The sequence below is a fragment of the Globicephala melas genome, chromosome 19 (genome assembly GCF_963455315.2).
Source record: "Globicephala melas chromosome 19, mGloMel1.2, whole genome shotgun sequence".
Classification (NCBI taxonomy): Eukaryota; Metazoa; Chordata; class Mammalia; order Artiodactyla; family Delphinidae; genus Globicephala; species Globicephala melas.
Genome location: NC_083332.1, coordinates 60,391,350 through 60,418,847, shown reverse-complemented (window position 1 = coordinate 60,418,847; position 27,498 = coordinate 60,391,350). Strand labels below are relative to the sequence as shown.

Sequence of the window (27,498 nt, the reverse complement as noted above, 5' to 3'; positions counted from 1 at the left end):
GATGTTATTGGCAGCTGCAGTCACCTGTGTCAGCAGATGTGTACTCTTTCACTAATTCTCAGACAAGGCAGCTTCTGGAGCGCTACAGGGGAGCACATCCACCTCCCGGCCCCTGTCTGAGAACACTGAGAATACCTGAAGCACGGGACAGTACCCTCACCTCAGAACTAGTGTTGGTGTACCAGTGAGAAAACAGCACTGGTCTCAAAGTAAAATCCACAAAAGATAAGATAAATAAAATGGGGTCCATCCTCACAGTGGAATATGACTCAGCCACAAAAGGAGTGAAGTGCTGACGTAGCTACCACGTGGATGAACCTTGGGAACGTGCTGAGTGAAGAAAGTCAGAGGCCAAAGACCACGTATCAGATGAATACGTTTATCAGGACACGCCCATAACAGGCAGATCTACGGAGACAGAAGGCAGATTAGTGGTGGCCAAGGACTTGGGGAGATGGGGGTTTGAGGGCAATGGCTAAAGGGCACTGAGTTTCTTTGGGGGTGACGAAAGTATTCTAAAATCGACTGTGGTGACGGTTGCACAACTCTGTGAATAGACTAAAGCCCATTGAATTCTACACTTTAAATGGGTGGGTTGTCTGGTGTGTGAATGACATCTCGATAAAAGTGTTAAAGAGACTGAGGGGTGGGAGTTCCTGAGACTGAGCCTTTTGTCCAATGTGACTTCCTGAGAGGATGGCTGTCGGCACCCCTCCCTGAACTCTGAGCCCGTTGGCTGTGTGTGTGTTTGCGTGTGTATGTGTGCGTGCACATGTCTGTGCATGTGCGTGTGTGTGTGTGTGTGTGTGGTATAGGAATGTCGCCTGGGCCTGCTGTTCTGAGGCGCACACTTTGGTGAACCTGGGGTAGGGAACTGGCTGACGGCTTCTTTTCTCTGTGTTTTCATGTTGAAATGGCCCTCAGGTGTGTGTGGACCTGAATTCACACGTTTGCCGAGTTTGTATCGGTTTGCCGGGGTGTCCACGCACCCTCTGCTGGAGAGGGGGTCCTGCACCCTCCTCCCTGGTCTGAGAAAATCTCTGCCATTTCCTGCCTTTGCTCACAGATACCCACATGAAACACCCCGCTTCCTCATTCCCCTTACTTTAAGCACAGCCTCTGATAACCTGTGACCCAGAACAAATCAGTCTGTGGTTTGTTCGGACCAGTGGACCTCCCCAAAGTCCTCATGTTGTAACTTAAGCTCCCTGTCACCTTTGAAGGCTGACCGGGCTGAACTTTCTCTGCCTTTCCCAGCGCGTGTGTCCTGTCTACACAGCACCCGGTTTTGGTGGTGGGTGCCCGGAGTGGGATTGCTGTACCAGAGGCTGCCAAATGGCTGTGTCCATGGTTGTGCCACTGGATACGAGGCCAACAGCGTCCACGTCGGCACACACTGCACGCCTGGTGGGTGTGAAGCAGTGCAGGGGTGATTAGTAACGATGGACCCCTGTCCAGACGCTTACTGGCTTTTGGACAAACCTCCTCTCGGGGTCAGTCCTTGTCTCCACACTGTCCATTTAAAACAGCCAAAGGCCTCTGTCCCTCCCTCCATCCCTCCCCAGGGTAACTTCTGTGGGAAGTCGGGTCCCTCCTCCTGTGTGTGCCTTATACCCCTACCGCTCCCACAGGAAGTATGCGTTCCTGCTCCACAGTGATAGCGTCAACTGTAAAACTGGAACTTTTCTTTCAATGTTCCCACCCATCCAGTGCTCCTGGCTTCCTGTCCAGGGACGCTTCTATCCCCTCACGTTCACACCTCATTCGCACACCACATGGCACCCACACACACCCTTCACACACACCCCCTGCTTCGCATTCACACCGCGCCGCCTTCCATCTGCCCCAGGCCCGTAGCAGCCCAGTTTTTCTGTCCACGGCTCTTGAAGGGAAATGGTAGAGGAGGAGACTGGATAGGAAATTTGTGCACCAGATATCACCTGCTGTGGTCTGAATGCCTGTGTCCCCCTGAGATTCACATGTTGAAATCCTAACGATGCTGTTGGGAGGTGGGGCCTCTGGGGGGTGATGAGGTCACAGGGGTGGAGGCTCGCGAAGGGGATTCGCGCCCTCGTAAAAGAGACCCCGCAGGCTCCCTCCCTGCTTCTGTCCCGTGAGGACACAGCGAGAGTCTGTGACCCGGAAGAGGGCTGTCACTCGACGGTGCTAGTGTCCTCGTCTCGAACTTCCAGCCTCCAGAACTGTGATAAATGGGCTTCTGTTGTTTCTACGCTACTCAGTCTGTACTGTTTTGTGATAGCAGCCCGAAGGGACTCAGACATTAGCCCACAGTCATATGACTTCATCCAGTCTTCACAGGTACCCAGTAAGAGAGGGGTACTGACTTCACTTAAGAGATGTGCCGAATGCAGCTCAGAGAGGCTAAGTGCCTTGTCTAAGGGCACACAGCTGGGAAGAACCAGAACTGTGCTCTCGCTCCTAGGAAGAGGGGCGTGGTCAGCACAGTGGGCCCAGCAGATCTTGAGCTCCTCCCTGTAGCCCTAAGGATGCACTCGGACCAGCCGCGATGAAGTGCGGCTCCTGAACTGGCCGTTGTGCAGCCAACAAGCAGGGCACGGGCCCCGCAGCCGGACCCACAGCGATCTTAGATACGAATCCGCCTGCTCGCCCCGTTGCGGGGGATGGTGCAGGACATCAGTCTGAAGTGGTTTGGGCTGCTCGTCAGCCTCCGAGCCTCACACAGCTTAACTCCGCGTGACACGGACCTTCTGAACACTGCAGCGTGCTGTGAAAGTCAGGATCGTCTCTGGCGGTTAGAGACCTGACTCACCCATTGTTCCCTGCTCATCGTCACCTTAGGAAATTCTTCCCAATGGGGCTCCTGCAGGTTCGGGCAGAGGGGCCTCCCGGTGACCCACACACCAGGTGTCCGGTCACCTCTCACATACTGGGGAGGCTCACTTTCCAGAATTCATCAGAACAGGCTGGTCTTTCCTGGAAGGAGCCCGGCTCTCCCAACACTTCCTGGATCCGCAAGTTCAGGGATTCACCGGTGATCTTTCTCAACCTTTATTTATTTCTCTCCCTTTATTATTTTTGGATTCATGTAAATGAAATCTGTCTCTGGCTTCCTAAAATGGATGAAAGGCTTGCTTGGGTCAGAAGCTTCAAAGTCGGTTTTGCTGGAGAAAAACCGATACGAGACTCTGCAGCGTTTTTTAACCCTCACACCTTCTTGGTGTGAGATGAGGGGGGAGGAGAGAAGGATGGGAAGCTGGGGACGAGGATGAGCCTGAGGGGCACGAGGTGCTCCCATCGCCGCAGCTGCGTCCAGACAGTCGGAGGGGGGAAGGGGACCTGCGGGCACGTGTCTGGAGCGGGACATCACTTCGCTCCCATCCCACTGGCCAGAGTCTAGACACAGGGTCACACCCGCCTGGCACCTTGCACCTTTAGTAAGAACGGCATCTGGGATGGTGAGTCTCTGGGAAGGACGGTCATGCCTACTAGTTACAGTTAATATTATCCCCTAAGAAGGAGAATGGATACTGGCGAGAACTAGCAACTTCTGCCTTCACGCGCATCAGGCTGGTGTTAATCTGGGGACAGATATTCTATCTGAGACACCCAGAGAAGTCAGTGCGCAGGGGCACACACCCCTTTCGTGTGCAGCCGAGATGTGCCTTCCCCTCCCGGTCGTTCTGTGCCTCGAGGTGTAACCTCCCATTGTCTCGGTTTGGATTCCCCCAGCACAGACCAGGGTCAAGTTTGGGCGCGCCTGTTTGGAAGGTGACCTCAGGAGGCATCGGGGAAGGAGAGGTGGAAGAGAGGGGCCAGTGCCGGGTACATTCTTGGCCCTGTGACCACGGTGAGAGCTTGGGGGGTACTGTGTGGATCACCCCCGGAGTTTCTCAGCTGCTCAGCCAGGGAGCTGGGACGTTGCCCACCAGCGGTCACTGTCACTGACTGAGGACTGCTCCCAAGGACAGTGGCCCCTGGCAATTCTGGCCTGCCCGTCTGCGAGCAGGCCAAATACTCGTCTGTAGCAGAGGAAGTGCCCATAAAAGGCCGCAGGCACCGGAGGAAGCCATTGCTGTCTGGGACGACGCCTACCGAGGGGTACAGGCTGGACACCGACAGTGATGCTCCAGCCGTGTCCTGAGCTGACAAAACCTTCCCGGGTCCCCACGGAGCCACTCTCTGCCTTCCAGCTGTGAGCTGCTGACTGGACAGCTTTGTGGCTTGGACAACTGCAGGGAAGCCTTCTGTTGTCAGCAGTCTGAGGGGGTGCTTGTAGTTTCTCTGCGGCCCCCAGGCACTCCTTCGCCTGGCCCTGTCCTTCAGGAAGGTGGGGTGTAGTTTGCTGGGGTTGCAGTAACAAAGCACCACACATGGGGGCTTCAACAGCAGAAATGTCCTCTCCCACAGGCTGGAGGCCCCAAGTCTGAGACCAAGGTGTGGGCAGGGCTGACTCCATCTAAGTCTGCGAGGGGGACCTGCTCCAGGCCTCCCCAGCTCCGGGGGTTCCCTGGCCATGCTGCGCTCTTTGCCTCGTAGACGTGTCACCGTGATCTCCGCCGTCGTCTTTAGGTGGCCTCTCCCTATGTGCCCTCTGTGTCCGCAGCCCCCCTTTTATCAGGACGCAGTTGTATTAGATTGGAGGCCCACCCTCGTCAATATGACCTCATCTTGACTAATTATATCTGCAAGGATCATATTTCCAAATAAGGGCACATTCTGAGGTACTGGGCGTTGGGATTCCAACATGGGAACTTGGGGAGGACACGGTTCAACACGTAAAGGGTGGGAGAAGGCGGCAAAGGGGGCTGCCACGTCGCGTGCGAGGGGATTTGATTCAGGTCAGCATAGGCCCCCAGGCAGGTGGGGGTACGTGCCGAGGTCACCTGCCGAGCAGGGCACCAAGCGTTTCATCTGAGACCCTTGAGGTTTGAATGAACGGGCTCCCTTCCACTCGTGTGGCTTCACCACTGCTCTTGGTTGTGAACACGAGGGCCCTTTGGACTTCATCCAGCTCTGTTGAGGCAGCCCCGAGGGTCCTCCCTGAACCGGGGGCAGGGAGGTGGGGTGTGGAGCTCCCATGAATGGCAGGTGGAGCAGAGTCTGTGGTGAGTGGCTCTACTGTGCCTGTTTCAGCCTCCGGGCGGCGGGGGGTGAGGGAGGGGCGGAGGGGCAGGCGGAGCGAGGTTGTCTTACGCTCCCCACACAGACTCAGAACCGGAACGCGGTCCAGGGTTTCAGCCTTGGAGTCCCCAGAGCTAGTCGCTAGCCGTCCTCCTCCCCCTGGAGGATAATGCATTTAAAACTTCTGAGCTGTCTAGACTTGTTATCTGGCCTCTAATTCCTGAGAGCCCAGAGCGGGCAGCAGCGGGACTGTCGAGATAGCAAGAGGGTGAAGTCATTGGTGTAAATCCTGAGGCAGGAAGTCAGTTCCAGGGACGATGGATGAGCGTGGGCCGGTGCCCGCACAGGGGGCAAGATAACGCGTCTAGACTCCGCTGGCCGTTTCCTCCTCTTCCTTTAGGTGTCCTATCGGCTGCCCCGTGGCCTTCCTGCTCGCTCTTCCCGTGCCTCGCAGGAGACACCCTCTCAGGAAGACCTCACTTCATTTTCGGTGTAGGGGGCTCTGGGTGACGTGGCCTCGCTGGGGGTGGGTACCTTCCCTAAGCCACAGCGACGGCGGGAAAGGCCAGGCTGGCCTCTGTCACTCTGTCATTTCTGAGAGTTCAGTGGGTTAGGGGAAAAATGACGTTTTCTCTCGCCGTTATCCAAAGGTCAATGGAAGGTCATTGGTGGGATCTGGAGGAGACAAGTTGATGTCCGACAGACCCAGAGATTTCCACAAGTCCCGGGGAGAAAAGAGCCTGGAGCAAGTCTTATCTAAAAGCCCCTGGGAGCTGTGGAACGCTGCATAAGCTGCATAACCTCCTACTTCCGGAAAGTGTGGCTAATTTTGTGGGCCCCTGTGCATGCTGGGCTATCCTGAACCCTGGAGTTGGGGTTGGGAGTGAGGTCAGAAGGTCATTTGGTTCACTCCCCTGCCTCCAGGCAGGATTCTCCCAGCAAAGAGTCGTGGTGTGTGCTCCAACAAGCAAGGACACAAGTGGTGGCTTGGGAAGAGAACAGACCTGCGAGCGCCTGCAGAGAGTGATGACGTGGTGACCCTGCCAGCTGTCCAAGTCTGCGAGCCCAGCTAGCGCTTTGGGGTTTGAACCAGTTGTGCGGAGATCTGTGGGGCACATCTGTGGAGAAGAGCACAGTGTGTCCAGAGAGCAGCCACCACTGCTGTGGCACCAAGCACACAACATCAGTGACAACAATAAAAGCGAAAATGTCTTGAGCACTTGCCATTCGCTAGTTTATGCCGAGTGGCTACATGTATGCATTTAATCTCTTTAATCATCACATAAGCCTGTAAGCCCATGAGGGCATCCTATTGCATTTATCCAAACTGAGGCTCGGAGAGGAAAGGTATCTGCCCAAGAAGGAGAGGTAGAGTTTGGACCCAGTTGGAGCTGACTTCCGAGCCCAGGGTTGAACAGCTAAATGCTTCTGCCATGTGAACATACCATGTGTGTTCTGTTCTGTTGCACAGGTGGGGGCGGCTGAGGGTGGCCCAGGTTAATAGACAGGATGGCCAGGAGGCCAACCCACCTCTTTAGATCCCAAATCCTCCATTGCTCCACTGGGCCCCTCCTGTCCCACCACAGGACAGATGCAGAGGTGCAATGCCCTCTGGCAAAACCTGTTGCTCTTTTATGACCCATGAGGCATGTGGAGGGGGACTCCCTCCATGAGGATTTATCTTTCCTACCCTCCTTTAAATGAGGATGATCCAGCACCTACTATGCTTCCGGTATAGATGTGAGAGAAAGCTCTGGGGTGTGAAAGGTGGTCAAAATCAGCAAGGAGAGTGCTTCTAAAGATGCAGAAGGACCTGGAGTCTCACCCAGCCGTGAACAGAGCCTCAGGCTGGAGTTGGACCCCACAAAGGGGGTTGCAGAGACTGTGAGGAGGAAAAAGGAGGACGAGCCTGAGAGTGCCCGGCAGTCCCAGATGGCCATGGCGGGGATGCTGCCTATGGGAAGTGGGATGTTTATCATGAAGGCCCTTATCATTAAGTAGGGGGCCTGTTAAATAAATAGATGATGAATGGGCCGTTCAAAGGAATAGTATGCAACCATGAAAAGGAATGAGGTTTCTTTATATAACAATATGGAATGATCACCAAAGTAGTTGAATGAAAAGCAACAAGATTGTGTGTGTGTGTATACTTACACATGTAAGTGTACATACTCATATACTTACATGCACATAATTATATGTTTATATTCCTAAAAGATCTCTAGATATTGGTAGCCCTGGGAAGGTGTCTGTGGGAAATGGTGAGAGGGAGATACCTTTCTATGTCTTGAATTTTTGGCCATGTGAATATATGACCTTGAAAAGGAATTAAAAAGCTCCATGCTATCCTCTAAACTTGGGTGGCCTCTTGAGTAATACGCAACCCCCTTTATGCCCAAGGACTCTTGCCCTCTCCCCTGGGTGTCCCAGAGGTGAGCGAGGGGCCCTTCTGTGGGCAGTGAGAGTAAGCCTGCGTAAGGGGTGCACAGTGCCCGCCTGTCCCCGTCTCGGCTCCCAGGCACCCCCGCCCTGCCCCTGGCTGGTGCTGCTTGGCTGTGGGCCAAGGATGCCCAAGCACAGAGGGAATTCTGCAGCACTGAGGTCCTAGAACCCACGCAGAAACCAGTGCCCTCAGCCCCCCGAGGGCCCAGGCGGCTTCCTGCAGGCTTAGAAAAGAGTTCTTTTAAGAAGTTTAAATGCCTTCTCCCAGGCAGGGGCCGGAATCCTGAGAGGGCAACACCCAAGGATTTATTGGCCTTCCCAGGGCTCGGCCTTTTTGACGGCCCCATGAGAGAGGCAGGGGGTCAGGGGTTATCTCCGGGTGGGCAGCTGGGGGCTGCCTGGGCCCCCTCCCTCCTGCGGCATCTGCTAGAACCATTAAGGGGTCCCTCCCTAGAAGTGCCCGGCTCGGGTTTCCTACCTCCGAGCTGCCAATACACTGTGCAGACCCCGGGTGGGGCGAAATGGACGTTTCTCGATTAAAATGAAGAGGGACAGTGCGCAAGAGGGACAGATGGGGAGAGGAACAGCGGAGAACAGCCCCCGCGGAGATAAGTGTGAGGCCACTGGAGCGTGGCCGCTGTGGAGGCCCTGGGGGGGTGAGGGGACATTTGTTCTAGCTGCAGTCAGTCCTAACAAATGGTAGCGTGAGGGCCGTGCGGGAGGCCCTGGGACCCACCCGTGAGAAGTCAGAGACGAGACCGCAGGATTTCGAATTCCCGGTTCAGCCTGCTGGAAGGCAGTGCGGTGAGGGTCAGGCGGTCCCCACTGGGGAGCCTTGGAGGAGTTAGGCCATGCTCTGGGCCTCTGTTTTCACATCTGTAGAATGGGACTAATAATAATTCCTCTTTCCTGAGAGTGTCGGTGATTACCTGAGATGCTGCAGGGCAAATGCACGGCCACAGTAGCAGCCAGTCTCCCTCCCAAGAGCTTTACTCAGGTGGCCCAGGCAGTCCCCACAAGAATGCCATGCGGGGGTTCCAGAGGAAGCAGTTGAAGCAGAGAACCGAGGACCTTGCCCAAGGTCTCGGAGCTAGTGAGTGGTGGGGTCTGGATTTGAACCCAAGCCCCTGCTGGGTGGTCTTCATCCATCGCCCGACTGCAGCCAGACCTCTTTCCCAGCATGCCACTAACCCAAGCCCCTCGTTTCAGGCCCACGGGATGGTGATTTTCCTCAGCCAGCGGGTTCCTGTGTGACTTGAGTGCAGGTAAGCTTTGATTTAATGTCCGTGGTTATTTCTCAGACTCCGGTGAACCTGGAGGATGCCCTTTCTCAAGGCCCAGAGAGGGAGGAATCCATCCTTTCCACAATCCCCAGAGAGATTTATGCTGTTGGCGGGCCGGCCATGCATTATTACATTTCCTTCGCTTTCATTAATCATCCTCCGGCCCTCGTTCCTCCTGACAGCCAGGAGAGCTCACAAGCCCAGGGTCTTGCTGCCGATTAGGATGCGGCCGAGCAGGCCGGCGCTTATCTCTGGGAGAGAGCTCAGCGCTGCCTTGATGGAAGGGCAGCGGCTCCCGCATCACCACCCCTTCAGGAAGGAAGCCCGCCCTCCCCAGCAGCCAGGTGCTGACGGGATGGCCCAGCAGGGCTGCTGCAGAAACAAGTGCTGACTCGCGGGCGCCTGGTCCACATTCACGCTGGGACAACGATAATCACTCCCTTCTCGCCGTTCCTTGAGAATTTACAAGGTTGCCGTGCCAAACGCTGCACTCCGTTACCTCGTGTTTAATTGTCTCAACGCCCTCTAAGGGGCACACACACAGCTCATCACCCTTCCTGCACGAGGAAACGCTGGTCCAGGGAGGCGGGAGGGACAGGCCCCCGTCAGCGAATAGCACAGCTAGGGCGCCTGGGGGTCCTGCCCTCCACTGCCTTCCGTCATGACAGGCCATGGGATTCCGTTTTCAAGCCTTTTCTTAACAGCCTCACGGAGATATAATTTGCGTCCATACAAGTCACCCATGTGACGTGTACAATTGAGTGGTTTTTAGAGTACTCACAGATATGTGCAGCCATCCCCCAGTAAATTTCGGGGCAGTCTCATCACCCTCAGAGCACCCCTGCACCCTTCAGCTATCACCCCAGCCCCCTCATTCCCGAGACCTACGACCCCCAAGTCTGCTTCCCGTCTCCATGGTGCACAACTGGTTAACAGACAGCCGTGGACTAGATGCTGGCCATCGCCCGTCGTGTCTCCTCTGTCCTGGTTCCGAGTCACCACTACCTCCAAGGCCCCCTGGGGTGCTTGGCCAGCCCGAGCGGGGTGTGTCTGAGCCCTGGGGGCCACCCTTGCTGGCTGGGTAGAACTGGTGGCATGGCGGTGGGGGGGGGGACACTGGGATAACTCAGGGAGGGGGCCGCGGCCCTCAGGGAGCTTAAGGCCCGGTGGGGGTGGAGAGGACGGGGGTGGGCAGGCAAGGCCCAAGGGTTTGCGACTTGGGGCCAGTGGGCAGTGAGGAAGGAGAGGGGACCACAGGCACACAACATACGTTTGAGTTGAAACGTGAGGTGCAGTGGGAGGTGGGGTCCAAGTGCGGGGAGGCGGGGGCAGGGGCCTCAGGAAGGGAAATGGCCGAGGCCAGAGAGCAGGGTCCCTCTGGGAACTGCAGAGAACTCACCGTGAAGCCCAGGAGGACCAGTGGCGGGGGCGCAGACAGGAAAGGGGGCAGGCGGCTTGGAGGCAGGACCGGAAATGTGAGGCCACTGAGTCTCAGAGGGGAAGGGGCTTCCTGTGAGCCCCTCAGTTATAGGACCTTCTTCTCTGTGCTCTGTGCTCTGAGATCCTACCGCAGAACCCAGGCCTGAGGCTGTCAGGGCCAAGCTGCCTGCCTGGGCTCTCCTGCTAAATGCTGCACCATATTTCACATCTGAATGACTCCTTAATACTTACTAATCAGGAGAAGTCCAGATTGTGTCTTCCTTCTCAATGTCAGAAGGTCTGAGTCCCTCCTGGCAACCACTGGATCATGTGCCCTTGGTGGGCATGACCCCATGATGCTCCCTCTTGCACCTGACTCCAGGCCGTGGGTTCCTCTTCTCCCACCTGGCCTGCCCCACTCATCCGTGTCACCTCCGGGCCCTGTCCTTTATTTGAAAGTGTTCAGAGTGGACATTTCACCAGGCTCTTGCCAGCAAGATGGCGCCTTCATGCAAAATACAAACGTCAGCCCCTCTGGATGGACAGATGGCTCCAAAGTGCCCCCCCGGGCAGATGGATCCTGAAAAAGTGCGCCTTCCTCGGGGGGCTGATGTGGGGTGCAGGGTGCCGGGCAGGGCTAGCAAGCCTGTGTGTGCAGAGCAGGGCCTCGTCTTCCTCAACAGCCCCTCTCTGATGGGTAGGCAAGCCCGGAAGCCTAACTGAGAAGAGACAGTGCTTATTGAGCTCCTACAGTTTGCTACCAGCACGAGGGCCAGGAGATGAGGATGGAGCCGGTGGCCTTGCAGCATTCCAGCGTGGATGGAGAGAGAGAACCCACGGCTCCCCTGGCCTCTTGCAGGCTGGGTTTCCTGCCTGGCGCTGGGAATCCAAGGGGGGGGTAGGGGTGGGCGGGTGAGGTTCCCCCTGCCTCCTTCCCCCACTGGCTTCCACACCATCCGTCAGCCCACGGCTCACCTGTGAAACCCAAGGCTGGGAACCAGAGCGCTGTTCCGTTACCAAATCAAGATTTATCGGAACATGACAGGCCTGCAGGGCTTTTATGACGTGCATGGCGCCAATCCCTTCTGTTAACCTGCTTGTCCCTGGTGGGGTGGGGCGTTTTACGACTGCCGACACCACTCCATCTGCTCCTGAGCTTGTGGTGTTCTGACAGTGAAGACAAAATGTCCAGCTTTGTCCGGGCCCCGCGGGCTGGATTATCACTTCGGCACTTGAGAGCTCAGCCCGCTTCCCCCCGGAGCAAGACCCCCGGGCGGGATCTCGGGCCCCGCCCCTTGGCTCTGCCTGCTGTGAATGAAATTCAGATCATCGCGCTCTGACAGTCCCGTGAATTATCTGTTTTCCAACCTGCCTCCCTGGATCTTTCATCTCCATAGCAGAAGCCACGTCAGGGTGTAAAGAGGGGGTTTCTTCTCGTGAAATAATCCATTGACGTCTCTACAAAGGCCCCCGTGACACCCAAATTGCCCGAGCCTCAAGGAAGAAAGACACGATTTGGGGGCCATTTGGAACCTCTTTAAAAAGAAGGGCAGGGCCTCCCGGGGGCTGCCTGCTGGCGAATTACCATTCCAGCAAGGTGGGAGGGTGTCCAGGCCCGGGACACTGGGCCAGCGCTTCAGTGATCTGGTTAAAGAGTTAAGCCCATCAGGAAGTTGGAAGCTTGTGGATGCGCTGTGCGTCCTCCTCGTCCAGTGCACCGCTGCTGGTGTCCGTCCAGAGCGAGGACGCGGAAGGGCTTTTTCCATACTAAGTGACAGCACTTGCTCTCCGTTTACCTGTCAACAGTTGTTCACGGACTGCCATGTGCCGTGAGCCCTGGCGTCACGGAAACCTAAGTCTGAACCCCCAGGTTGGCCTTCAACAGCTGGTGACCCCAGGCAGGCCACGGGACCCCTCCAAGCCTCAGGTTCTGTGTCTGTAGCAGCACCCAGGTCACGGGGCAGCTTGGAGGCCACGCAAGACTGTGGGCAAAGCACTTAGCGAGGCATGCAGTAAGCGATCAGGAAGCACTCGAGACGCTTGCCCCGGCGATGGCGAGGACCGCCGCCACTGCTGCTCTTTCATAGACCTCACCTGGAAAATACGTCCTGGGCCCTAAAGAGCAACGGAAGGCCCTGTGCGGGCCTCCCCTGGGCCTGGCTGCCTCCATCCTGGGATTTGCAGGTGCTCCTGTGTCCCAGGCCCTAACGGGGCCTGCTTACACCAGGGCCTCAGCCTGCAGCTGGGGCGGGACCAGCCAGCTGAGCAGCTGGGGAGGCAGCCCTGTTTGTTGGCCTTGGATGGCCTGATTGTTTTTATTTGCAAATGAAAAGTAAGAACCACGCGCCCAGGCCAGAGCAGCGTGATTTAGTCCTCAGTGTCTCCTCCGGCCTCTCTATCCGGAGGCCCGCAGGACACGGATGCCTGAAGCAGTTCAAATAACTGAACCTGCTGTGACCTGGGCTGAGATGGAGAGAGTGTGTGCTGGGGTGGCTGCCGAGAGGCATGGGGCGCCGTCTACTCCGGGAGCTTCTCGGCAAGCCTCTGCAGCTTGGGAGAGAACAGAGATCTGGTGGGGTTAACTTCACCCCGCCGGCCCCCCCCGGGCAGGACTGGTTTGTGGACGCCTGTGCATGGCAGCGATGATCTTAGCTCACCTGCGTTAGCTCAGCACCTGTATACCCACCCCTACACCATGCCCTTCATAGAAGGAGTTACTATTAGCAGTATGATCGGGGGAAGGCAAAATGGTACCGACATTTGGAGGACAGTCTGGCAGTTCCTTCCAAAGCTAAATATACTCGTACCACACGATCCAGCAGTCGTGCTCCTTGGTATTTCTCCAAAGGATTGAAAACTTACGTTCACACAAAAACCTGCACATGGATGTTTATAGCAGCTTTTTTCATAATCACCAAAACTTGGAAGCAGCCAAGATGCCCTTAGGTAGGTGAGCGGATAAATAAACTGTGGCACGTCCAGACAGTGGAATATTATTCAGCACTAGATAGAAATGAGCTCTCAAGGCCTGAAAAGCCACAGAGGAAGCTTAAATGCTAAAGCGTGGAGCGGCACTTAGCATATTGCTAAGGGAAAGAAGCCTGAAAGTCTGAAAGGGCTACGCGCTGCGCAGTGCCAGCTACCAGCTGCCCTCCTGGGGGTCTGGCCTGCGGATTCTGGACTTGTCTGGCCAGCCCCACTATCACTAGGCCAATTCTTGAGCTAAATCTCTTATCTTTCTCCCTCTGGTTCTGTTTCTCTGGTTTGGCACAGACTGACGTAATCGCACCACGGCTGTGTCACCTAGGGCGACTTGTCTAACGTCTCTGCCTCAGTTTCCTCGTCTGCAACATGGGGCTAATAAGAGTGCCCGCCTCCTTAGATGGGGACTAAGTTACCCCATGGCAGGCACTGAGAATGGCTGGCACAGAGCAGGTGTAACTAGTAACTCCTGCTTTGCTGAGGAAGAAATGGAAGCCCAGGAAAGTTCTATCACTCGCTTGGGGCGTCACAGCGCAGAAGTGGCAGAGCCAGCGTGGAATGCGACACCTGTGGCCCCAACCATGCTAACGCCACCTCCACTCACAGGCAGTTCTGATGGCATTTGTGTATGGAAGGGTTTGAATGGCCTGTATATTCTGTGCTTTCTGCAAAAGAACTGAGGTTCACAAGGGTTAGAGCGTTAAGTAGTCATGACAGCCCTTCGGAGGGAGGGAAGGTGGCCGGCCCATCACATGGCCACCACGTGGCCAGGCCAGGAGACGGAGGTCAGAGAAGCCCAGCCACACTGGCCACCTCTGTGCCCAAACGTCGCCCAGGACCCGGCGTCCGTGGCCTCCAGCGGGTGCACTGTCTTCCCGGGGGCCGCTGAGAGCTTCCCATGGGTTTTTATTAGAAACAATTGGAGGATCCAGCTGCCCCCCAGACGTTTCGAGTTGCACATTTTCCACATTCCTCCTCGACCTGGCACGGCCGGGACACCGTCATTTAAAAAAAAAATAATAAATCTGGTATTTGAAATTAAAAAAAAATCACAGCCTTCCTTTCTTTGACTCATTTCCTGTGGTGTTTCCCTGGCCTAATCGAAACCTGACAGGCTTCGTGGCAAAGGAAGCCAGACCCCCCTGCGCCGGGGCAAAGTTCAGCGTGGAGAATGGTGTTTTTGTTCAGGGGGGTGGGAAGAGGTGATGGTGAGGGGGCTTCCCCTACCGAAACCAAAAAGCAAAGCAAAGGACCGAAAGGAAAACATCCTCCTACGTGGCATTCAACTCAGCCCTCAGAGTCGGGATTGAGATTTGAGCCGCAGTGCCAGGAGGGGGGCATCTGTGCCTGGTCTGTTCCCCGGTGCTCCTCTTGGGCTTTACAAGGACCACTGAAGCCCTTGGGGCCCCAGGATCTCTCCTACCAGGAGTGGACAGGAGCAGTGTTCTCACTACCTCCCCGGCACCCACGGAGCTGGATGAGAACAGGAGACTCCGGGCAGCGACGTGGAGCCCAGAATGCTGGGGGAGTAAGCGTTGTGGAGCGCCCGACACGCCAGAGTGCGTAAGCTGGCAACACCTGCTTTGCTGGCGTTTTTACGCCGGCGCCGGCCGCCATCACTGCCTTGTATGGAGCGTTCACTGTGCTGCTCACCTTGCAGGCTTTACCTCATTTTATCCCCAGACAACCTTAGAAGGTGGAAGGCATGATGGCTGCTGCCACTCTATGGAGGTTTGGGGAAATGGAGCATCTGAAATGCCACCCAGCCGCGAAGGAAGCCACATGACCAGGCTGGCGCTTCGAGCCGCCGCGCTCTGCTCGTTTCAGGGGGCAGCCGGCAGAAGGCGGGAGGCTCACACACACGCCACTTGGAAGGCTCGGCAAGTGTTGAGAAATAGGCATTAAGGAGGCTTTGAGAAGAAAGAAGACGCAGCCTTAAACCCACAGGGCTGAAGGGCTAGAAGCAGCCGTGGATGCCCTGTTACAAGCAGCATGACCATTAGACACCTTGGAAAACCGGGTGGCAGTACCTTCGAAACTAAACATCCACCTATTCTATGACCCCACATATACACCCCAGAGAAATGAATCTGTACATCCACCAGAGACACATGTGGACCAAAAACACCCATAGCAGCTTTGTTCACAATAACCCCAAGTGAGAAAATCCCAAACGTGCCTCAATTACAGAATGGGTAAATAAATTGCGGTACATTCACAGAAGGGATTACATTCACAGCAATAGAAAAGAACAGAACTCCCCTGCACACACGCGAATGGCTCTCACAAGCTAACAATGAGTGAAGGAGGTCCTACCACGAGAGTACGGACTGTGGGGTTCTGCTCATGTGAAGTTAGACAGCGGGCAACACTGATGGTGCCCATGGTGATGGGGGTTCCCTTGGAGATGTTGATTGGGAAGAGGTACGGGAGAGCCTTCTGCTGTACTGGAAATACTCCCTGTCTTGACCTGGGTGGTAGCTACACCAGGTTTACATATTTAAAAATTCACTAAGCTGCTGCGTGCTTTACTATGTATTTATAACACTTCAGTTAAAATCGAGGAAAAAGCACAGGCATTGTCCTCAACCCGCTTGTAGCCTGGTTTGGGTGATTGGTTCACTCCAGGGCGTGCAGAGAAGGGATGAACCAGTAGGGACTGGGGTGGTGGGGCAGAAAGAGGGGACAGTGAAGCCTGAGTTAGACAGATTTAGAGTCTCTTTCAGACCCTCGTTGAGGGTGATCTCTACCTTCATACATTATTTTCAAGGTCCATGTCAGTGTGTGCACACACATGAATCTCTCCCTCTGTATGCGTGTGCACACACATGAATCTCTCTCTGTATGTGTGTGTCTGATTTGAGCTTTTACATCCCTGCACCAAATACAGAAAGTTTAAACGAACGATTTCTTTGGCATTGTTACCACCCGTGGTCTAAGTACACCAGGCAATTATTCAATGGTTCTTGTTTTTCCTAAACACCTAAACCTCTGGTTTGGCCTCTGACCCTGTCCGTGTATATTTAGGCAGAGGACAGAAGAGTGAACTCCCACCTGGCTCGGGGTGGGGGTTTGTGAAGGCAGCCATGGGAGGCTGTCACTTTGACAGTCACACTGCAGTTGTCCCACATGTGACAACCCTTTGTAAGGGTCCTGAGCATACCACCCCCCAGAAGTCCCTCTTCCCAGTTAGCTATCTCAGGAGCCCTTTACAGAATAATAAAACAAACTATTGCCCCAGAGGAGCATGTGTTGTGGATTGATTACTCGCCAGGCTTGGGATGGGTCCTTAACTATTGAGAGTAAGGCAGACAGGAAATGGAACGCTACCAAGTGTGGGGATATTGGATAAAATAATAACGGAAGATGGCCCCTATACTCTCTCTTGCTAAATTAAGGTTCTGTGCATGTCTAAACCTAAGATTGATTCTTGAGTGAAGATGGTCATTATTGGAGAGTCTACAGCAAGCTCATGTCATCCCATTTGTGCTACAAGGAAAAATGACTCCACTAAATCGAATGATCTGGTTAACAGAGAGTTACCACACAGAACCTACATGTGTAACTGGTGTTCAAAGAACTCATTCAAATCAAAGCTTTTCAAATCAATAGACATTTAGGGAGAAACTGCTATGTTCCATGTTCTGTCCTTAGCACTGTTGGTCACAGATGAAAATGACCCAGTCGTGCCCTCAAGGAGCTCTTGGTTGTATATCTCAGCGACACTGTCCTTCTGCCCAGAAAGGAGCAGTGGCCAACTGACAGAGCAGTTGGGGGGTTGGCCGTTCTTTTGAGTCCTGACTGTGAATGCCAATCCCCTTATACTATATACGCCCAGAACCAGTAAGGAAGCTCTGATGGCTGGAAGGTAACAAGTTCACACACATAAACTTGTGAGTGGATGCCATGCTGGTGGGTGGGTATCAGTGAAGAGGCTGGATTTCATGTACATGATTCAGGCAGCGTGTCAGAGACAAAGGTGGTTGCTTATTCCTTTGTGCCCTACATGTACCTTCGGTCCACCGGAATTACGGCAACTGTAGAATTGTATTACATTTATTGATATGCGTGACTATTCAACCGAACGATGAAGCTCTTGAAAGCCATGACCATGGCTTCGTCAGCGCTGGAACCCCAGGCCTGACACCTAGGGGATGCTTACTAAATATTTAGTGAACGAGGCAACGGATGAGTGAGGCTGAGAGATTGAATGTGCCCTTGGGGAGGTTAGCATTTCCAAGATTTACTTTCTCATCTAGAAAAGGAGACAGTGATGCCACCAGCTCACCATTGTGGGGTCACTGGGAGGGCCAGGTGAGACGATGCAGGCGGGTGACAGTGACAGCAGCAGTGCAGGAGGAGGACGGGAGGGAGAGGGACTGGAGCAAAGGAGTTTGCTTTGCTGATCGTCACTAACAAGTCAGCATTAAGGTTGGAATTTGTTGTCCAGTCCTGGCTTGAGAGGACTTTCTCTAGAAGCAGAAGACAAATGAGGGACCCAGGCCCCCGCCTTGGAACTCCATGTGAACTCCCCTTCGTGGGCTGAGGTCAAACTCTGGGCAGTGGATTGGCTCATTAAACAAATGACCTAATTTAGTACTTAAGACACCCAAAATTTACTAGACTAATTTGTCAAGTCATCCAGAACAACCACACCGCAAACGGTTGGCCTCATAGGTTTTAATGGAATGATAGACAAAATTCAGACTGACTACTCAATAAAAGTTCCCGTGAAGGCAGGACTGACAGTTTAGTCTACGGAACACGGAGGAGACTTTTATGGGCCAGTGTAAATCTTTTGACGGACTCTTTCATCTCGTCCTTTCCATTTTTACCGCCTCTGAAGGAGAATGGTTTATGGAACTGGGGGGCAGGAAGCAGGAAGTAGGAAACAGGAAGTCGAAAAGTTCTATTTTGGACGTGGCAGCTGATAAGCAGGTTAAGGCTTGGTACCCTGGATGAGCTGCTAGTGGTGGGACTGAAAGAATGAAGCACGTTTGTCCATCACCCAGCATCAAAGGTTATCTACAGAGATGTGAAAACACTGACTAAAGTATGGTTGGCACAGAAATCTGTTCTTTTCATTGTCTTAAAATCCGAACCTCTGTAATTACACCTCCTTCTACAACTGAGGCAACGTCTGTCCTTTTTCAGCAGAACCACCGGAGAGGACTTGGACAGACCTTCTCCGTTCTGCTGTTCCCGGAAGGACAATGGAAGCGGTTACCAACAGCCGTATTCTTGGGGGCGCTTTCGCCGCCCCTCACATCATCCGGACAGCTGTCTATTTACACGGTGAGCTATTTGCAAAGCTTCCAATTTAAAGATCCATCTGGTTCTTACATCAAGCTGAGCCACGATCTTAAGGCGCAAACCCAAACACACCAGGGAGATGCGAAAATTTAGGAACGAGCGTGTTTATATTGTATTTGCATTAATGCTTCCTAGAGTTTATTTTCAAAGTGAAGAAAGAACAATGCATAGTAGGCTATTAAACCCAAACATAATCAGTTTAAAGTTAGGGGCGTGCTCCTAAGAATATTTTTCTCCTGTTTTGAAGGGTCCACTTGAGGAGGGAGTCGGGGGGGTTGGGAAGGCGGACAGGGGCGGAGGAGGGACTGTTGTGAATTCTCCGCAGGGCTGGGCCTCCCCTGCGGGCCACTGCTGTTTGTCATATGGAATGGATTAGGCCTTCTCTCTCACACTGTCAACTTGGGTGTTCTGTGCACAGCCTGTTTTTGCTGGGGTCTTGGTTTTGCTTTTTATAACGGCAGGAAGTGCCCCTCTCGGACCACATGTGAAATCGTGTGGGAACGGTTGGGAGGGGGTGGGGGAACAGAGAGGAGGGTGAGTGGGGTGTGCGGATGAAAAAGCCTCCCCTGAAATATACGGCAGTGGGGGAGCAGGGAAGGGGGAGATGCGCCCTGGCCAATTTAACTTTATGGGGCCTGGTTGGCAGGAGGAGGAGGGCGTGGAGGCTTGCTTGAGGAGACCCTCCTGTCCCTAACGGATCTGCCCCTAATATTTTCCAATGCCGCACAGAATCGTGGGGGACCATTAAAGCATGAGGGCTTGCAGCTGCTGTTTAATTTGTTCTAAATTTCCTGCCGGCCTCACCAGACGTGTACAGGAAATGGGCGGTAAATGTTTGATAGGTCATACCTAACCAGACAATTAACAGGTGCTGTCATTTAGAAAATCCCAACCTGTGTATGTGCATATCGGAGCCGAATCAAGCCCCCTGGGTTTTGTTTTTCCTTTTGCACAAAGGCTTGCTGTGATGTCATGCGGAGGGACCCACAGGGACCTTCGCAGAAAACAACTGGACAGTGGTGGTGCCCCCTCGGTTTCCCGTGTGGCCAACCCTGCCCTTCTGCATCCCAGGACGCTGCCCATGGAGCCTGAGCCTGGGGCTGACCCAGCAAGCGGAGGCCCGCAGCCGGGAGCTCTGTCTTCATGAAGAAGCTGCTTCCCCATCTGCAGCTCCTTCACCACCTGCTCCCTGGGCAGGGGGAGGGCCAGACAGAAGCAAAGAGGGGGCGAGGCCCTACTCTGGCACCCACATCTCAGACAGGACCAGGGCGCCAGTCGAGCTTGAAGTAGGGCGTGTGTGTGCGTGCACGTGCGTGTTGTACCTGAGCGGGGGTTGAGGAGGGTGTCTGAGGCGCCCCAGGTTTGTCTCATGATGGGTCCTTGCATCTCCCCCTTAATTCCTGGACCGGTTCGTTCCCCGCAGACCTTTCCCAGGTCCGCCCTCCAAACCATATCACAGAGGGGAAACTGAGGCACGGCGGGCTCAGACCTTGCCTGGGTCCACAAAGCTAGCTGGTGGTGGAGCTGGGATTGGAACCCAGAAATCTGTGTCCAGAGCCCCACGTTTGACTATGTCACCAAAGGACAAACTGGAAGATAAAGCACTGTGACCCCCACTCCCGACAGCACCCTGTTAAGATTTTTAGACAGTTTCTCTTGAGCTTTCCTCTATGGAATATTTTTTCTCACAAAATCGGTATTGTATTCTCTAGGTAGTTTTGCAACCTTGTACTTAAGATTGCTATCATGGGGTGATCACTTCCTGTGGCTGACATGCAAAAATATGGTTCTCAAATGTTCCATCTAATAGATATGCCTTAAATTACTCAATCAAGCCCTATTTTTGACAAGGCTTTTCCTAATTTTTCTTATTTACAGACCAAGCCAGATTGCACATCCTTGTACTTATCTGTGATTATTTTAATGGTTTTCGAATTGGAGCAAAGGTAGCTTACAAATACAAAGTTCTCGAGTCACTGGGGAGGCTGGCGTGTGGAGAAGGGGGAAGAACCAAGGAGTCACCTGCTTGGAGCCTGATGGAGAAGGGGCGGGACCTCCTCTGTGGCCTGGCGGATTGGGCGGAGGGGGCTTGGGCTTGGGTTGCGGTCATCTTTACCTGCGTGGTCGGTTCTGTTCCGGGGCAGTTCCATCGACATGACGAATATTCTCAGACGTGCGGACTGGGCTGAACGGGATGTCTGGGGCTGCAGGGAGCCTGGGGTGAGAGCAGCATGGACTGGGGGTCTGGGCAGTCAGGCCAGGTTAAATGGTGCCTCGCTCGTCTGTTCCCTATCCGCTTGACTCCGCCGAAGAGCGTGTTTGTTCCTGTGGGTAAAAGATGAGTCAGACCCAGCTTCCGGCCTCAGGAGTCAGTCACCCAGCCCCTGGCTGCTCAAGGTGTGGTCCCGGTCCAGCCTTAGCACCACCAGGCCCTTGTTAGAAATGTAAGGCTCAGGCCCCACAGGATCAGAACTGCATTTTAACAGGAGCCCGGGGAGTCATGCTACGTGAAGCACTTGGAGAGCTCACGTACATGTTGTCCCTGAGACCGTAAGTCACATCTGTTGATCCCTCTCTACCTCCTATAAAACAGCACAAAGGCAGGGTAGAAAACAACCCCATACACAGTGCTACAGCTGCGTCCCTGACAGAACTTGGTCAGCTTTGAGGGCAGGTGGCTTCCTCTCAGCGACCACCCCCTGCTGTCCCCGTCCCCAGGGCCTTGCACGTAGAAAGCCCCTCAGTAGACGTGTGTGGCAATAAACCCAGCCCGAGAGGGAAACAGCAATAGTTTGTTCTTCCACAAAAGAATCTGCAAAGAACTTAGGCTCTCACCACCACCCCCCTTTTCAACCCACTTCAGGTGTCATGAAAACTCAAGGCATTTAGGCAAAGGCTCCTGACAGAGGGACCAGCCCTTGTGAGGTTCTCAGAAGGCCTGACCACTCCTGACGTGTCCGTGCCACCTTGGTGTTTATTGCCGAGCTTTGATAGTGAGAGGTGCCCTCACGTTCCTTGGTCTGATGGGTGTTTAAAAGTCAGAGCTGGAAGTGAGGTGACGAAGCACTGGGTGTGCCTGGGACTGCTAGGTTTCCTGAGACGAGGGACTTTCAGTGATGAGACCAGGAGAGTCCCGAGTACACGGGATTCCGGTCACCTCACCCTAGCTGGAAGGTGTCTTCAGAGTCCCCTGTGCGATGCACTTATCTTACAGAGAAACGTACTGAAGCCTGGAGGTGCCCTGGGACTCCTCAAGCCTCCAGAGTTGGCTAGAGGTTGCCTTGAATGCACGCCCCCAGGTCTCCTGGCCCCCAGGCACCAAGACTCGAAAAGTCCATGCGGGTGTCTGGATGGAAATTGTTGCATTGGCTGCCAGGCGACCCGCAGCTCCCACCCTCCCTGCTATTACCTGCGTGAAGTTCATGTCTAATGGGTTTCAAAAGATGGTTTGAAGACAACATCTGAAACGTCTTCTAATAGTCCATGACTAATGGGCTGGACTTGGCTGTCCAATAAATTGTCTGCTCTATGGGGCAGCTACAGTGATGGGCCTCAGACACCCTTATCAGCACTTGGTGCTCATGTAAACTGACTCTCATTAATGACAGGATGAGAACGGTGACGCTGTGCAGGCCTCTGCCTGCTGTCCTCATCACGCCGTGAAGCCCAGCTGCTAATAGCGGTGCAGACTGCGGACGTGAAGACGGGTGGCAGGTTGCACAGACATGCCTAATTTCAAACAGTTGATGTCGGTTGTCATTTCGGCCAGAAGGCTCCTTCCGCTATGCTTGGCCACGACAGAACAGGCCTTGTGGGGCTGGCGTGCAGCTCGGGGCGCAGTGACGTCCCTGCCGGAGAGATTTTAATTTTCTGAAGCAGAGGGTGTAAGTGGTGGATTGGGGGCTGAATCAGTCAGTAGGTGTATTTACATTTTTAAAAATTGCTTCATAGCGCTTAAAAACAGAATATTTTATTTAAAAACCTAGACGTCCGGCTTCTCTTGACAAATTGGAAGGCCCAGCTGCAGTCGGATATGGCAACAACTGGCTGGGTGTGGGTGCGGGCATCCCCTTTGGCTAAGGCTGTGCTTCTCAGTGTGTTCCAGTCCCCACTGCTCCCTGCCGGCTTGCGCCTGGCCCAGACTCTGGTAATTTAAAGCACATGCCTGGCTGCTGTAGGCACTGGAATCTGTGATCCTGTTTCAGAGTCTCTCATTTTATTCTTTAAACAGCCTCGAAAGGAGAAAAGAGGTGGGTTGCAAGGGCACGAGAAATGTAGAAAGGAGTCGTGACGGGCAGCCAAGCATTCTGGGTCTGTGCCCGGGCTCTGCTGACCCGGCCCAGAGGCTGCGATCCATGTGACGCTCGTGTGAGTGGGAGGGCTGCTGGAACCTCCTCAGGAATCCGTCCAGTGCGGTCCCTCCTTCTCTGCTGTGGAGTTCGGAGCTTTTGTCCCCCGCTGCCCTCCCAGAGTGGGGAAGTTCAAGCCAATGCAAAATGCTGGAAGGAAAACTGACTTGAGGGCTTCTGGGTCTGGCGGCACCTAGGACTCAGAACAAGCCCCCAAGCCTTTCCCGGCCTCGGTTTGCAAAGCAAGAGTGTTGGGAGCAGGTGATCCCTGAGGATGCCTTTCTCTCTGACACTGAGAATCTGAAGTCCCCGGAGATGCCTGTCCCACCGTCCAGGTGATGTGGCGAGTGTCCAGAGACCATGAAGGAGAAGTGTGGTCCCAAGGCTGCGGGAAGAGACGGAGGGTTCAACCTGGAACGTGGTGTGGAGGGCGGGAAGGGGAGCTGGAGTGTTCTCACCAGGCTTTCAGCTCAGCCCCCTTGCCTCCTAGCTGGGTGACCTCGGGCAAGCCTTTTCACCTTTCTGGTGTCCAGTCTTTTTATCTGTCAAATGGGGATAACGATGCTAATCTTGGAAGCGTTCTTGTCGAAAGGTGTAAAGGGCTCACAGCCCAGCATTGGCACTGATAAAATAGCGGTCGTCACCATAGTAAATAGGAGGTCCCTCGCCGCAGCAAAATTCTAATTCCATCCCGGGACCTGGGTGTGCTGGATGGTCGTAGAATAACCAGCCAGACCAGGAAACCCCCCACGGGCCCTACGAGTTATAGGTTGTTGGTGGGAAAGAGCCATCGCTCACACAAATCCCAGCCTTGGGCTCAGAACAGTCTGGTCACCTCTGCTCAACAAGAATTCCCTGCAGACCTACTATGAGCCAGCACCGAGTGGCCAGAGGGGCCTGCATGGTCACAGTCTTCAGAAAATGAACCCTGATTCTGGGGTCCATCTGCATTCTTGTTCTGAGAATGTCAGAATCTTGCGGGAGAAAGGAGAATAAAGAGAAAGAAAAAGAAAGGAAGGAGGGAAGGGAGGGAGGGAGGGAGGGAGGGAGGGGAAGAGGTGTTTAAGTGGGCAGGTGAATGCCCAGTGAGCCATCTTCTCTGTGAAGGAGGAGATTAGACAGTCAGCCAAGAGGGAGGACACTTGGAGCTGGATGTAAAGCACGTACGTTGAAGGATTGGCAAGGAAGCCGTCTAGGGGCTGAGTGTGTTTGCTGAGCTGTGCTGGTTTGGAAACGCGGGAGGCGGCTGAGGAAGGAGGCGTAAGTGATGGTCAGAGTTTCTGAGCAGGAGGAGGAAGGCTGGTGCTGACGTTAACCAGCGTGGGGCACAGCAAGCTCGGGTTGGTGAGGGGCGAGGGGGTGCGTGGAGCTCGGGGTGTCGGCCGGAGATCCAGCTTGAGGATACCATCAGGTTTCCTTTGGAAACCTCAGTTGACCTGGATTTACATTAAAAGATCTCACCCTCTTTGGATGGAGTGAAGTCACCATTTAATTCAGAGCAGGCATTCAACGAGGATCTGCTGTGTCAAGATGCGGTCTAACGGAGCAAACCGACCCGTGGCCGGGCCCTTGTGACAGTGTTACCACATCCATCCCTCAGTGCCGCGTCTGGAATGGATGCTGAAGGCTAGCACCAGACTGGCCACGTACATATCGCTGGGTGCCAGGGGTTAAAGCTGGATTCAGGTTCTGGAAGCGTGTTTTAGTAAAGGCATCCGAAGTGTGGGGATTTAACGTGGAGATCAGGGTCAAAAGAGGGGGTGACGTCTCCTGTGCGGGGAGTAGCTCCCTGTTTTGCATTTGCAGGAATGATGTTTATTGGGGAACCATGGTAGGAATAAGATACTCACATCTGCCTTCACGTTAAGTCATCTGGGGACCTTTTAACACTAGGGTGTATACCTTGGATTGTAAGTAATTGCAGTCCTTGTGTTGTCGTTGTTGGTTTGCTGGTCTGTGTCCTCTAGCAAACTAAATTCTGTCTTCTCCTCTGTGTCTCACAGGCTGGACTAGGGTCTAGCCCCCAGGAGGCCTTGGCACATTTACTGAGCGTGTGAATGAGTGAATGATAGACCGTGTCCCCAGCTAGGTCTTCCCTGGGAAGTGGTTTAGGAAAAGACAAGCAGAAGAGAAGACCCCTTCCAGCCCTGGTTCTGCCATCTTCCAGCCGCCTGCTTTGGGAACCAGCCACCCACAGCTCCGGGCCCAGTTCTCGGGGCCCAGTTCACTCTGGCTGCGCTAGCTTCCCCGCAGCAGCGGCTGCCGGAGGGGGCTCGTCCCCACAGGGATGCGCTGGCATCCTTCTGATTTTCGTTTGACTCTGACGGGCCTGGGTGGTCCCTGCTCAGGGAATGGGGGCTCTGAGGACAATTCCTGGACCAAAGAGGGCCCCCTCGCGGGGCTCCCCTGCACTTTTGGAGTCCGCCTTCACGCGAGTGTGGCCTGAGCCGGTCTTCATTTTCAAGGGATCTCCTCCCCCTTCTCCTCCCCTGCCTCCAGTCCACATGGATACTTGGCCCTGTTGCTGGGGTCGGGCTGCAAATGCCGGCCTCACACAGGGGCAGCCTCCACCGTCAGCCGGCCCCACGTCCTCTCCCCTCTGGCCTTTGAAGTCAATGGGGCTCTGTGTGCAACTGAAAAGACCTGGGCCGTGGAAGCAAAGATGCTGGCTCCAGTGATTCTGGCCAGGATGGAGGGCAGGGGTGCCAGAGTCTCGCTGGAAAACGGATGGATGGCAGCCTTGAGCGCAGTTTCTCCAACGTGAGAGGTTTGGAGAGGCTTCGGATAAACGTCTGACACCCTGGACTCAGAGCTGGCTCAGCCGGACACGGCGGCCCACCCGCTCTGGGACAGCTTTCCGAGCCCACGGAGCCTCTTGGGCGAGTTCGTCCTCACCTCAGCCCGCTCTGCTCCAGGGCCAGCCCAGGCCTCAGGCCAGCAGATGCAGGGAGGAGCTGGGAGCCTTTGAAGAACGGTCACACCTTTCCATGCCTTCCCATTCAGAAGGGACTTGCAAGCTGCCACTAACTGGATTTGAGTTTGGATGGCTTCCTTCGGCCTTGGAGGATTGCAAAGTGAGGCCACCTGGCCTGGGGCTAGTAAGAGGCCTAACTTTTCGCAAGGCCAAGGCTTTGGGCCTGCGAATGATCCAGTGCGCTTATATACCAAGGGTGGATGGTTTGGGAAGTGAGGAGAAGGAAGCCCAGGTACCAAGTTGCTGTAGAACCGAGCGTCTTGCAGACGTCCTCGTGTCGGGCGGGGCAGAGGGACACGGCCGGGAGGAAAGGCAGCTTGCCCTTCAGCCAGAAGTTGAGCCGGCTGCACACCTGCAACCTGGGCATGTGTGTCTCTAAATGTTTCGCTGTCCCACACACGTAGAAGGAGGAGAGAGAGGGAGAGAGACAGGACGGAGACAGACAGAGAGAAAGAGAATGGATGGACATAGGAAACAAAGCACAGCTGTAAAATGCATTCATTCACTCATTCATTCATCACATGTTTTTTGAGCATCTAATCTATGCAAGAAACCATGCTAGGTCTACAGCAGATAGAAGAAAAGCAGTAGTTCCTTCCTTCAGGAGCGTCGCGATATAGGGAATTGCATATGGGTGGGAAGCCCGCATCAGCCATTTACACCCTGTGGGACCCGAGGCAGGTGCTCTGACGTCTCTGAGGCCTCTGTTTCTTCCTCGTGGAGGTGTTCTGAGGGTCCAAGGAGCTAAGTGTGTGAAACCTTTAGCAGGGGCTGGCCTGGGGTAAGCCCTGGAGACGTCGCAATGGCAGCAGTAGCTGTGTGCCCCGCAGGGGATGTGCCACGTGTGCACCTCGGGGCTGCCCCTCCTCTGGGCTGCCCGACACTATCTGGGAGCCGACTTAGACCCTTCGCCTGTTGCCGCAGCCCTGTTTGTACCTTCATCACAGCTCTTCTCCCGCTACTGTTGCTGCCATGTTGGTCCCCACGATGAGCCGTCACTTCTTGTCTGCAGGATCCTCACACTGTTCATGTTTTCACCCTTAGCTTCAAGCCAAGGGTGAAGCTTGGCTTGAAGCTAAGGGTTACCTTAGCTTACCACGTTACCATCTGGCACGTGGTAAATCCACATGCACACCTTCCCACAGCTCCCCAAACCCCCATCCTGTTCTGCTTCTTCCTAGCGTGTGATGTAATTTACTTCTTTACCATGTTTATTCTGTGTCTCTCCCCACCAGAATGTCCACTTCAGGAGAGCAGGGCTTCTCTCTTTTTTGGTTCTCTGACTTAGCCCAGTGCCTAGACACATCCTCTGTGCATAGCTGCCTGCAGGGCCTGACATATAGTAGCTACTCAGTAAAGACTCAGATGGATTAATCCATGACTTAGCGATACTTTGTGAAACTTCTGAGCAGACTGGTTGTTGGAGTTGCAAAGGCCACTGAGAGAGACCAGCGCTCCAGCACGGAGGACAGGCTGCCCAGGAGTCAGGCCACCATGCCTCCCACTCCCTGTCCCTCTGCCTGCCAGCTGTGGGACTTTGCAAGTTGCTGAACCTCGCTCAGCCTCAGCCAGCACAGAAGTAGGACGGGAACAGCAACAGGGCCTCTGGTGAGATGTTGGGAGAATTAATAGG

At 54.4% G+C, this 27,498-nt stretch overlaps 1 protein-coding gene across 1 annotated transcript in view; it reads left to right on the top strand.

Moving 5' to 3' along the window:
• Positions 1–27,498, top strand: part of C19H16orf95 (chromosome 19 C16orf95 homolog) — a 521,908-nt gene that overhangs the window by 283,835 nt on the left and 210,575 nt on the right. Inside the window, 2 exon segments of the mRNA XM_060289339.1 lie at positions 8,755–8,810; positions 18,384–18,524. The gene's annotated coding sequence lies outside the window, so the exon portion shown is untranslated.